The following is a 13,424-nucleotide window of genomic DNA, read 5'->3' as shown; positions in this document are numbered from 1 at the left end:
AGCAAAAATATACAGCAGACGTTTATGACTGCTGAATCACAGATAACAAGCTGAACAGGCTTCTGTTCTCACATTTGGGAAATGCTGCTAGTTTCATGGAGTATCATGTTTTCCAGATAGTAATGTGAAATATATATGTACTGATTGGTTAGAAGGCTGTAGGATGATTTAGTAGGCCTGATGTCGTCGCCTCCCTTCTCTGTTCAGTGTGACCCACAGTTCTCATTTCTGCCATGTCTTATTCTACTTTGGCCAGATTTTCCATACAGGTGGGATTTCCTTTGTTTTCCTTCACCTTTTGAAGAGAGAGGTTGGAGAAAGATAGGGCACTTGTATGTATTCTCCCTGACCTTCGTATGGGCTGTCTCTGAAGTCTTTCTCGTTTATTGCTGTTGGTTGTACTTGCTTATTTTCAGAACAGGATTGTAAGTTGGCACTTCAAGAGTTAAAAATGGGATTTGGAATCCATACCTTAACCCCCAAAAATCGTTTTCTTAAGAGAGAGCTATACAGTCATATGTTTTGCTTGCTGCTGTGCATGATGAGATCAGTGTGTTGTGGAGAGGGGTTGTATGGTGAGCAGTTTTGCCTTGCAGATAGGAATGTAAAGAGGCAGCAATTTCCACCCCTTCATCTGTTCATCACAGTCAACACTGTTTCCGTTCTGCTACAATTCAGCTTCCACTAAAACTTGTTATTTGTCTTGCTGCCCATGATGGCAGAAACCATTGGTGGAAGGGAAACGTCAAAAGCAATGCACAAAATTATGTAATTCTTTACATAAAATTTGTGGACTTAGAAAACCCCAAACAATAGCAAATACTGCTCATATTCACTTGTGTGGTTTCTGTTCCTGACCTCAGGTGAACTTGCAAATTTCTGTTCCCATTTGTGTTTGCGGCAGAATTCTCTGACATCTCTAACTCCAGGTCAACTCTTCCTTGCCTGGTGTGCTGTTAATGTGCATTTTCTTTTCTTTTTGCCTCACTCTCATGATGGTAAAGCAAATGGGCTGTCTTGAGAGTCCAGTCCCCTTTATACATTTGTTCTGCTTTTAAATATATTGAACAAACTGTGGACTCACATATGTGTGGGCTGTCGGCATGCCTGGTTTTGAACAAGGATGCTGAGTGTTTTCTGTCCTGTTTCCCAGCACAGAGATCAAGGCTTATCAAATAACCATGTGGAGCTGAGCAGTCAAATAAAACAGTCCCCACACCTCAGTTTTTGAACTGGGGCTGGGGGAGAGTGAACAACGGCTAGGGCAAAGACAGAAACATTCACATGAAGGGCTTTGGCTTAAAGCAATATGAGCAAAGTGCCATCGGCGGACCTAAGACACATACAAGCATTTTGAGATACAGCGAGGGCAGACCTCAGTGGCTGTGCTTTTATACTGCTTAAGGTAAAGGTAAATAAGAGTGCACACAATCGGGACACAGGCCTAGACTGGGAATATTGTTTATGAATGAAACTTTCTTGTGGAGCTACTCTTGCTTCAGCAGGTGCAAAATGCTTGACTTCTGATGGGGGCAGATGACCGCCAACACATAACCCTGGTGCTTAAAAGCTTGCACCAGCTGCCCATATATCACTGAGACATGTTCAAGACTCTGGTATTAATTTACAAGGTCCTTATAGGACCTTGGGTCAGGATAACCTAAGGACCACCTGGCCCCTTATATCCCGGCCCAATCACTGAGATCTTGGGGGGGGGGGGCTCTGTTAGTGTTGCCTCATGGCTCAGATGCATAGCTCATAACCTCTAAAAGCCGAACAGTCAGTGCTGGTGGGCCCACGACTGTGGAACTCTCTCCCAAGCGTGATACCTGTTTACTTGAAGGAGCATCTCCACCCCTGTCATTCAGACCAGACACTGAGGTCCACCTCCGAGGGCCTTCTGGCAGTTCCCTCACTGTGAGAAGTGAAGTTACAGGGTCCAGGCAGAGGGCCTTCTTGGTAGTGGCACCCGCTTTGTGGGACACCCTCCCATCAGATGTCAAGGAAATAAACAACTGCCTGACTTTTAGAAGACATCTGAAGGCAGCCCTGCTTAGGGAAGTTTTTTTATGTCTGGTACTTTGTTATGTTTTTATATGTATTGGGAGCCACCCAGAGTGACTGGGGCAAGCCAGCCAGATGAGCGGTGTAGAAATTGTAACATTTTCATTTATTAATTTATTTCATAAAACTTGTACACTGCTTGATTGTAAAGAATCAAATCGGTTTACAAAAGGGTAAACAATAAAATTTAGGGGGGAAATTACAGCCATACTTAAAAACTTGCCGAAACAGATTAAAATTACCTCAGCTTTCTAAGCATCTGGGTAGGCTAGTCTAAATAGGAATGTTTTTAGCAGGTGCTGAAAAGAGTCAAGTGAAGGCCCCTGCTTGATATCAATAGATAGGGAATTCCAAAGTGTGGGTGCTGCCACACTTGTTTTATTGCTTCATTTTCTGTGTAGTGTGTTGCTATATACAATGCATTCAGAAATGCTAATGATTAAGCAGTACATAAATGTCTTAGATAACAAACAAATAGACATGTAATATGCTACCACAAAACAAATACAGCAAACAGGTGTTCTGACATATTCAGCTGATGGACATGTATACAAAAGAAAATGGGGGGGTACTCCCTCCCCCAATGTAAATCACACACTACAGTTAAAAATACACTAAACCAGAATCACATCTCACCCGCTTACCTAAGGTTTTTGGAACCTGGGTCATGTTTTCCTGGCTGCCAGAGCAAATTTTGCTACTTGGATGGTAATGAATATGCCTTTGCCTGCAAGCACGGTCTAGGATGGGTCTGTTTGACAGAGACTGGAGGATACAAGTAAGATAATTGTGCCTAGGGTGCTCATATAAGGGGCAGCTTAACAGGCAATGGGAGACATCCTCCATCTCGCCGGACTCACAACTAACAGAGTCTTTGGCAAGCTGGAATGTCATTAAACTTCCCATCCAAGAAAGCAGAGGGCATATATTGGAGACGCAAGGCTGTAGATGATTTTCTTCAAGAAGCAACAGTAAGGATTATAAAATAATTCTCCAGGCCAAATGTCATTCTGTATAATAGATACCGATAAGAATAAGACATTTGTGCAACTGAATACAAATCGCTTAGAATGGAGGTGAATTCTCTCCTTAAACATCTGCTTAGCTCTAGTAGAAGAAGAAGGTAAAGCTGCAGTGCTAATCCCATAAACATGTAGGATACTTCTGACAATATTTGCTCAAAACAATTGGGCTAAACTTTGCAGTTGTACCTGAAAGCATTTTTTTGGCAGCCAGGAGTCATTCTTGAAAACAAGCTTCTGACAATATGAGGCAAGTGCAACATGAGCGCAAGTTTCCATAGAGATTGGTCCAGTTTTTGCCCATAAAAGAGTCATAGCAAGAGCTGCCCAAGGGAGGAGAGACCATGGGATGCACCCTCGTAGCAGAAGCTGCTTGGGACAAGTCCGGCTCATCCTCTTCCCTGAACTCAGTGCTGGCAGCACTGACAGGGGAAACAGGGACATTCCAGGATCAAATCAGAAGCCAGGATGGTTTTTGTAATTCTGGAAAACTGGGGCACGAAGTTTATGTAATTTTCAAAAAGGAATTCTGCACCACTTCCAAAATACAGTGGTACCTCGGGTTAAGAACTTAATTCGTTCTGGAGTTCCATTCTTAACCTGAAACTGTTCTTAACCTGAGGTACCACTTTAGCTAATGGGGCCTCCCGCTGCTGCTGTGCCGCCACGGCCGCGCAAGTTCTGTTCTCATCCTGAAGCAAAGTTCTTAACCCAAGGTACTATTTCTGGGTTAGCGGAGTCTGTAACCTGAAGCGTCTGTAACCTGAAGTGTCTGTAACGCGAGGTACCACTGTAGATACACTGGTATACCCCCATGTCTCTGTGTCATACATACAACTTTCCTCAGAATTACCTCGGTTGTAGGCAGGGGCAGAGGAAGGGGGTGCGGTGAGGGCAGGCCGCCCTGGTGCCACCACTGAGGGGAGGTGGCAAAATGCTGGGCAGCACTCACCGTGGGGCCTGCAACACGCCCTAGCCTCTCCTGGGAGTGACACAGTAGCTTGGGCACCCGCAGGCACCGCACTGCCCCAAACGGTCCACCCACCGCCTTCCCCTCAGATGTAGGGCAGCTGAGTGGGAGGAGGCAGGCAGACTCCTTGGAGGCCCCCTGGAGCATCCTGCCCCAGCTTGCCCCGCCCCTGGACGCAGGGCAGGCGCCCAATCGGCTTGCTCCGCCGCTGGTTGTAGGAGCACAAGGGCACTCTCCCCTCCAGTGGTTTCTAGCCACTGTCTCCAACAGTGCATTCAGAGCATAGTCATGCTGGCTAGTAGCTATCAATAGTCTTCTCCTCAATGAATTTGCCTAATCCAGGAACCTCAGCTCACTCCTGCAACTGTAGTCATCAGGAATGGCAAAACAGCATTCAAAGCAACTCCTTCTGGGGGTTTCACACATTCCTGGTAAATATTCCTGAGACTAAACAACTTGAGACAGAAGAGTGTAGCACTGCATATTTTAGGAGATGGGAAGAGAAAGGAGACTTTACATGTGTTCTGGGTGAGGCCACACATACACACTCACAATATGTGAATATCAGGAAAAGGCCTTGAAACACAGTTCATCAGATCACCGTTCCTTTTATCCTGGCAGCAAAAATCATACAGAACCAATCAATAAGTGCTAAAGTCAAAAATTGCTATCCCTTCTCTCAGGTAAAAGAGACAAGTATCAATAAAAATTAGTGGTTTTAATTAAAGCCTTTCATTCTCTCACAGCCTTACCCAATTTTGCAGCTCGTTAGCATGCATTTTAGCTATCTCACCAGCTTTAAAAGCCCATGCATCAGTGCTAGAGTGAGTGCTGGTTACTCCCTCCTTTTAAGCCTTAAGGAGACTGATTTCTTCATTTAATTTCTTCTATAGGATTGCCCTAAGTTATAGATTGGTATATGGCAATTTTTAATTAAAAGAAATATACAAGCTAGTTTTCATTACCCAGGGTATAAAATTAAGTAAAACAATCCCAGAGCTTTATAAACAAAACCATTGGAATCATTCTAAATGTGCTTCTGTCGTCAGTAATTAAACCTTATGTATTTCCTAAGAGTAAGGCTTAAAAGGCTGACACTGTAAAATAAGCCAGATTTTTCTTAAAGGCACAAACTTTTACAACCCAGTCTGCAATTTCTTGTGGATAAGAGAGCTCCAATGCATTTGTGAAGCTCCTCATCTAAAGTCACGCACCATTCATTTCAAGAGAGACAGCTGATCTGTGTGTGCTTTGTTATAACAACAGGAGCTTCTTAAAAAAATCACTTGATCTAGCACTGATTCACTGATATTCAAAGCCTTACCTTCCATGAATTTACCTTAACAGAAATGATTTGGCAAATGTGTTCTGGCAGGGGCCTCTGGGCCTGACATCATAGGCCAACTATGCCTCTGAATATCAGTTGGATGTTAAAAGAGAGGAGAAGGTTGTTGCCCACAAGCTCTGCTTGTGGGTTTCCCCATAGACATCTGGTTGGTCTTTGAGATGCTGGACTAGATGGGCCTTAGTTTGATCCAGCAGAGTTATTCTTAGGTCCTTAATCCAACCACAATTAAGCACCACTTATTTTAATGTGAGATGTTTAGAACCCCCCTTTGAAAATTAATGGGACTCGTGCTTTTCCAACCCTGGCTGGATGATATGCATAGAGTCACCAACTTTCTTTTTTGAAAAGGCAGGGAACATAGCTAGACAAATCAGCATTTTTTTAAAAAGCAGAATTGATTCCCTCCCTTTTTAAAAGTTTTTATTTGTTTGCCTGCCTGGGGCGGGCCACGTCCTCTGAAGAAGAGTTTTGTGTGACTCTAAAGCTTGCATCCAGTGTTCCAAAGCACGGCTCAGCTCAAACAAGTCTTGCCTCACTTGAAGATAGCGAGTGCCGTCTCACTTGAACATAGTGGGACCCATTATGGCTCCTGCTAACTTTGACTTATTTCCTCATTTAGAGCAACCTCTCCTCTGCAGGGAGTTGATGGCAAGGATCTGTCCACCAATTGGGTAGTGAATTATTACTGCTCTGAGGCATTATTGTGAGAGGGGCTTGTTCGGAAACATTATTACATCTCGAGCCAAGGAGCAAGGCTATTTATTAGATGAAAGCTTGGAGTCTCAGTCCAGAGTCATCATCTCATAAAGATGTCTTTCAAAGCAGCCACTTTTACAACCATCAGAGACTCCTCGGGTCTTTTTTGTCCAGCTCTGCGAGAAGGTGAGAAGGGGCTGCGCTTCAGAATCCTGCCAGCCCTCATTAAAGCGGCTCTTCGGCTTGCACCCCCTCCCCCATATTGTTTATAAAGGCTTCATTATGATCTACTTTACACCAGATAAGAGAGTGTGTCCTGTCCCCCCAGGCAGGGCCATGGGATATGAGAGTGCAGCCTGTATAAACGTCCATCTCTCTCTCTCTCTCTCTCTCTCTCTCTCTCTCTCTCTCGTTGGGTCCCGTGCAAAACTCCTCTGCCGGAGCTGGGCTGCTGCTGGCATCCGTTCCAAAATTGCATTCTTTATCTATTTATGGCTGGCATTCAGTGCACATCAAGGAAGCTTCAAATTTATTCTAACAGCTTTTCATTTCCAGAATGCAGAGCAGCAGGCTGATTTGAGCTACCACTGAGTTCTGACTCCCTCTTGTGGTGTTCCTGACAAACATGAACATGATGTTTTCATGTTCGGCTCGCTGGGAAAGACTGAAAGAGTAAGACCAAAAAAAAAAAAAAAAATCCCAACAATGGAACACTCCAGAGTGTTCATGCAGCCGGTCAGGGAAATATTCTAGTGTCTCTTTGGTCCTGTGCAGCAGCCAATAAGGGATATTTTAACTGCATGCAGCTTTTGAGGACTACATCCAGTAACACTTTCTCATGTTTCACACGCATGAGATGGGCTAAGTTTGCATGAGACTGAAAGTGTCAAACTATCTATTGCTTTAAAAGTATGTTTGAATCCCATGCTTGAAATCCCCAGAAACTTTTCTTTCTTAACAAGCATCCGCATGACAACCAATCTATCCAGATCAGGTCTACAAGGCTTTAGTACAACCACCGCAACAACAACCCCAACCACAAAAGTCACTTGTTTCCTGCAAAATAGGAGCTTTGTTAAGAAATACCAGGTTCTGAAGTTGTTTATTTTCTGCAAAATAGGAGCTTGAATCAGGAACAAAGTTGGAGTTTGGTAAATATATTGCAGGGTGTGCAGAAAGAAATAGTATTGCAATACAGTACTGCTGTTTGAAAGGATGAAGAAAGCTAAAGGTATACTATTCATGGCAAACAAAACTATTCTGAGTACAGTTTCACGTGTTGCCAATTCTGAGGCACTAGCCTCAGATATTTTATGCAAAGAGACCTTGACCCCTAGGAATTGGTTCCTATGCTTGTGGCTCTCAAGGAACCCTGATATGCGGGCTTAATCCTTCAGGGGCTATAGACCAAGATCCTGGAGATCAAGTACTTGGGGAACAGGGCTGCCGAGATGGAGGGTTCAACCTTGTGCTCCTTTGTGACTTTCATTTGCACCCCCATCTCCTGACTTTAAACATTATTAGGCCAGATGTGCATTGAAAGACAAGGGGCTGCTAATGACAAACATCATTTGAACTTCACAGCAGCAAGGCTTGGTGTAAAAAAAACCACTTGTGCCACACATCTGACACAACATAATCAGCCATCATGAGAGTATGCCTGGGGCTTTTCAAACATTATCTTTTTTCTGTATGCAAAGATGTCTGCCGCCCTCACTGTAAGAGAGAAAGGGTTTTTTATATACATAAAAAGTGTGGGTTGCACTTAACTGAGACGCAGAAAGCCAACAGAGTATTTATGGCATAGCTTAAACACTGTGGCTGTTTATTCGACACTTTATCCCTAATTGTTCTGAGGCAGCAGAAAACCGTAAAAAATAAATACACGATAGCAGAAATTACGTAGCTAAACACTGATTATCTGCAAGTTACCTGTTGCCTGCAATCCTCTCTTTCCTATTCGTTGAACTGCTCTGATGTCACAGAACTCAGAGAGCAGCAAACACATACAGTCTCGCATCTAGGTCTTGATGAGGATCATACCTGCTTAGCTTCTAGGGGCAAAATGTGGTTTCTCTGGGCATGTGGTTTCCTTTCTGTCAGTGTTGTTTTTTTCCTGTAGCATTGATGTCCTAGGTAGAGATCATTTCTCCTCCTAAGTAGCAGAATGGTAGATTTGCAGAAGTTCCATAAATCAAAATCACAGTGTTCCTGTGTTGTCATAGAAACTCCAATCAGGAAAAAAAAGAAGACGGACTGATTTGGGGAATGTGTGCATTAATGATAATAACATTCATGGGAAGGAGATGCCCCCTGTATTTACAGGGTAAAACCTCCGGCAACATACTTTACATGTAGCTGTGCTTTGATGGAAATTAACACAGAAAGATATAGATACTGCTATCATCATGTACTGTAGAGCAATGACGGGAGATAAATGAGTACCATTCCTCCAGCCCCCTTCCAAAAAGAAAAGGGAGGGAAAGCCTGACAGACCCAAGTGCATAAATTCACCTCTTTAAATTTTGCATTCATAAAAAAGAAAGTGGGAGAGCTCAGTAAAATGTCTGTCAGATTTACTAGGTGTCTTTGATGTTGCTGTTCTGAAATATTCTCTTCTGCAGACATGGAAGAGCAGGGGAAAGGATATAAGTTTTTGTGCTCTGTTTTTTTAAGAATAAAAGACACAAGAACATTCTTGTTGATGCAGCTGTGGGTTGATGGTGCATGTACAGGCCAGAGCAAAATATTAAGTCCATCCGATCCCTTTCATATTTCAGAAAAGCTAGAAAACAAGGTAGGAGTTAAACCTTGAGTTCTGTAAAGAGCAGAGCCAGCACCTTAGGGAGGATTGTTGTTGAAATAAAGTCAAAACGGAGCAGAAAATGAACATCGGGATGCTATGCTCACCTATCTGGGGTGACCTGTGTGAATACAAAGGATCAATTAAGTAAGCATGCAATAGCGACCGGTTCGCAAGATAAACACCAGTGGCACCAGACTGATCAGCAGGGAAGAGACGAAACGTCGCAGAGGCAAGCCGAAAAGAGGCTTCCCTTGTGCCTTTGACAGAAATTGATCCGAGTAAATTAAACACTTGTTCTGCAGTGCTTGAAGTTACTGGGGAGGGGGTGGGAATATAAGGCGTCACCGATATCGGAAGCTAGGCTCCTCTGTTGTTGTTTTAATCGGTTTCGGAAAAGGCGTGCAATAGTGAAGCTTGGAGACCTTAAGGCAAAGTTGGTAGTTTTTCTGGGGGATTCAAGATCCAGCCACTGGGTGGGATAGAAACAGCGCAGGAAGTATGGACAATTTGGTGAAAACAGGGTGTTTTGTTTCCTCTTCTAATAATGTGAAGAAGGCTTGCGTGGGACACCAGCAGCTCAGGATAACTTTCAGTAATTCCAAGGCTGGAGATTCGTGCTGTGGGGTCTGAAGTACTCTGTGCAAAGTACAAGTGCTCCCCAGGCTCCCCTGAAATGGTACAGGGACTCCCAGTGTTCTCATCATTCCTGCTGCTCTGACTCACCCTGGTACCTTGTACCTCCCACCCTCAGGAACTGATGTTGGCTCTAAAGGCTGATCATCTGCACTCTCCACTAAAACCACCAGGAGCCCATCAGGTACACAGAGATCTGTGGCCTGAAAGGAGCTACATTGAGGTGGCTACTAATGCCAGGAACTTCAAGAGTCTTGCTTAGATACAACAAAAATCAATGAGCTTTCGTTTAAAACATAGGAAGCTGCCTTTTATTGTCTATGCTGGCAGGGTTTCAGGCAGGAGCCTTTCCCAGCCCTGCGTGGAGATACTAGGGATTAAACCTGGGCCAAAACCTGCGTTCTACCACAGGCAGAGCACATGCTATGAGCTACAGTCTTTCCCCAGTGATCTCAGTGTTGCAACTAACATGCCACAGACTTCAGTGCCATTCAGCCAGAGCTAACCCCCCCCCCCATCCTTTTTTATTGCACATTCATAATGATTTGTGCTCTTAATGCTACCGGAGTGGTCACACGCAATCCGGCTTTTTATTTGGTTTGGTTTGATTTTTTGTATTTCTATGCCACTTTCCATTCAAATGAACCCCAAAGCATCTCACAAATGATAGCAGTAACACAACAGAACATCATAAGCACAGCATGTATCGTAAGATATAATTAACAAACCAGCCAGCAACTAAAAAATAAGCTGAACATCACCATTACAGCATAAGTCATTTTACAGTGGTACCTCAGGTTAAGAACTTAATTCATTCTGGAGGTCCGTTCTTAACCTGGAACTGTTCTTAACCTGAAGCACCACTTTAGCTAATGGGGCCTCCCGCTGCCACCGCACCACCAGAGCACAATTCCTGTTCTTAACCTGAGGTACTATTTCTGGGTTAGCGGAGTCTGTAACCTGAAGCGTATGTAACCCAAGGTACCACTGTATTTGATTAGCAAACCAATGAGACATTTATAACCCACAGAACAGTATTTCAATACTGTTTGAACCTGCAAATGATTTGGGGTGGCCACACTGCTTCATTTGCAACCAGTGCATATCCTGTAACTTCCTGCTGGAACCCTGTAACTTTTTATACCACATATGTTCTGGTTTATTTTTGCCCTGCTTCTGTTGCGCTATAGCCCCTCTGGGCAGCAATAATGTGGTTGCATTGGGGAAGTATCGCAGAAGTAGAATAGCTCAGTTGGTTAGAGCATGGTGCAGATAACGCCAAGGTTGTGGGTTCGATCCTCATATGCGACAGCTGCATATTCCTGCGTTGCAGGGGGTTGGACTACATGATCCTCAGGGTGCCTTCCAACTCAATGATTCTGTTATTCTAAATCCACCATCAAAGCGCTCCTATTGGGTCCAGAATGTTGCAGAATGCGCCTGCAATAAAGCATCTGTCTGGAGAGGGACCAACCTTCTGTGGAACATGATCTGCCATCTAGCTCAACTCTAAGCCTTGTTGGTAAGGTAAAGGTAAAGGGTAAAGGGACCCCTGACCATTAGGTCCAGTCGTGACCGACTCTGGGGTTGCGGCGCTCATCTCGCTTTATTGGCCGAGGGAGCCAATACAGCTTCCGGGTCATGTGGCCGGCATGACTAAGCCGCTTCTGGCGAACCAGAGCAGCGCATGGAAACGCCATTTGCCTTCTCGCTGGAGCGGTACCTATTTATCTACTTGCACTTTGACGTGCTTTCAAACTGCTAGGTTGGCAGGAGCTGGGACCGAGCAACAGGAGCTCACCTTGTTGCAGGGATTCGAACCACCGACCTTCTGATCGGCAAGTCCTAGGCTCTGTGGTTTAACCCACTGCGCCACCCAAGTCCCACAAGCCTCATTGGTAGTATTACAGAAATCTGCTGCAGCTGTAATACTACCAACTAGGCTTAGATCAGTCTGTTTGTATCACTCGGATCTGTATCTCAGAGCTTTTACGTTAGATAGATGCGGATTTCAGCCCCCACTATACATCGAAATGAGTTCCACAACATTTGTGCTGATTACCTTAAGTTTTTATCTGTGTTCTTCAAGGTGCCAAATTGCTTGCTGTTTTACAGTTTCCTATCTGGCTTTGCACTCTGTTTACATGAGCACCGTGTAGCTGCAAAAGTGGAATCAATAGGACAGAGATCTACAGCACCTGTATCGCAAAGGTTACTGCAGTTTGGAAAATAGCTGATGAAGGCTGGATGTAATGAGCTGGAACACCCTGAAAGTAATTCCTATCAGTGCTAAAGACAATCATATAACTTCCCCTGACATGGGTAATCCTCAATAGACTAAGGAAGTATATTTTTCTCCCCTCTGGAAGAGAGTTTAGCGGTTTGCAGAGAGAGTTGGCGTGAGATATGGGGAATCGCTTCCTAATAGCTCATGATTAATTTGTGGGGAAGGACTTACATGAAGTCACAAAGGTCATCACTGGAAGTAATAACTACAGCGTATCTCGCTCACCTGGGGGACGCGGGTGGTGCTGTGGGTAAAACCTCAGTGCCTAGGACTTGCCGATCGTATGGTCGGCAGTTCGAATCCCTGTGGCGGGGTGAGCTCCCGTCTTTTGGTCCCAGCTCCTGCCCACCTAGCAGTTCGAAAGCACCTCTAAGTGCAAGTAGATAAATAAGTACCGCTTTATAGCGGGAAGGTAAACAGCGTTTCCGTGTGCTGCGCTGGTGCTGGCTCGCCAGAGCAGCTTCGTCACGCTGGCCATGTGACCCGGAAGTGTCTCCGGACAGCGCTGGCCCCCAGCCTCTTAAGTGAGATGGGCGCACAACCCTAGAGTCAGACACGACTGGCCCGTACGGGCAGGGGTACCTTTACCTTATCTCGCTCACCATCTGCATATATACAGTTTGAACCTAAACATGCTTGCTTGGGTGCAAGTCCCAAATTCAGCAGGTCCCACCCTGGTCCCTTCTGACTACGATTCTGTGTACATCAGAGTGTGTGCAGAGCTCTTTATAAAGGGCAGGGCCTTGGTCAACCCCTGGTATCCGTAGTCAGCTGGTAGGGCCCGCTGATGATGCCCACATGTCTCCCCACTTCTTTACAAAAATTGGCCTAATACTCCAAGCACAAATGGGCAGCTGAGTCGTTTTCCCGGGAGCAGCACTGCAATAAAAGAGAAATTTAAAATGTGGCTGGACCCAACTCAGAGTGCTGCGACTGCTGCAGGTGGCACTGTGGTCTAAACCACTGATCCTCTTGGGCTTGCTGATCGGAAAGTTGGCAGTTCGAATCCCCATGACGGGCTGAGCTCCCGTTGCTCTGTACCAGCTCCTGCCAACCTAGCAGTTCGAAAGCACACCAGTGCAAGCAGATAAATAGGTACCACTGCGGCGGGAAGGTAAACAGCGTTTCCATGCACTCTGGTTTCTGTCACGGTGTTCCATTGTGCCAGTAGCTGTTTAGTCATGCTGGCCACATGACCCGGAAAGCTGTCTGTGGACAAACGTCAGCTCCCTCAGCCTGAAAGCGAGATGAGCGCTGCAACCCCATAGTCTCCTTTGACTGGACTTAACCGTCCAGGGGTCTTTTACCTCTACCTTACTGCTGCCTTCCACAGCTGCCACTAGATAAATCTCCCAGAGCTACTGATGGAGGAGAGAGGAAGGGCCATAGCTCAGTGGTGGGGCACCCGCTTTGCATGCAGAAGGTCCCAGGTTTGAATCCTGGCTTCTCCAGGTGTAATGTTCACTTTCCTGAAACTCCACTGGCCCTGACCCCACAAGGTGCCATGGCCAAGAGGGCTCATTTCTCCCTTGGCGCGCTGGGCCCCAGCTCACCTCGCCCTCCCGGCGCTTGCGCATGCCTGCCCTATGGGCTTTCAG

At 45.3% G+C, this 13,424-nt stretch overlaps 1 protein-coding gene across 6 annotated transcripts in view; it reads left to right on the top strand.

Annotated features, from left to right (window-relative positions):
• Window positions 1-13,424, top strand: part of ADARB2 (adenosine deaminase RNA specific B2 (inactive)) — a 368,964-nt gene that overhangs the window by 259,644 nt on the left and 95,896 nt on the right. The gene's annotated exons all lie outside the window — the stretch shown is intronic.

This window comes from Podarcis pityusensis (assembly GCF_964106645.2).
Source record: "Podarcis pityusensis genome assembly, chromosome: 12".
Lineage (NCBI taxonomy): Eukaryota > Metazoa > Chordata > Lepidosauria > Squamata > Lacertidae > Podarcis > Podarcis pityusensis.
Note: the sequence above shows the minus strand (reverse complement) of the source record. Positions and strands in the feature narration are given on the sequence as shown.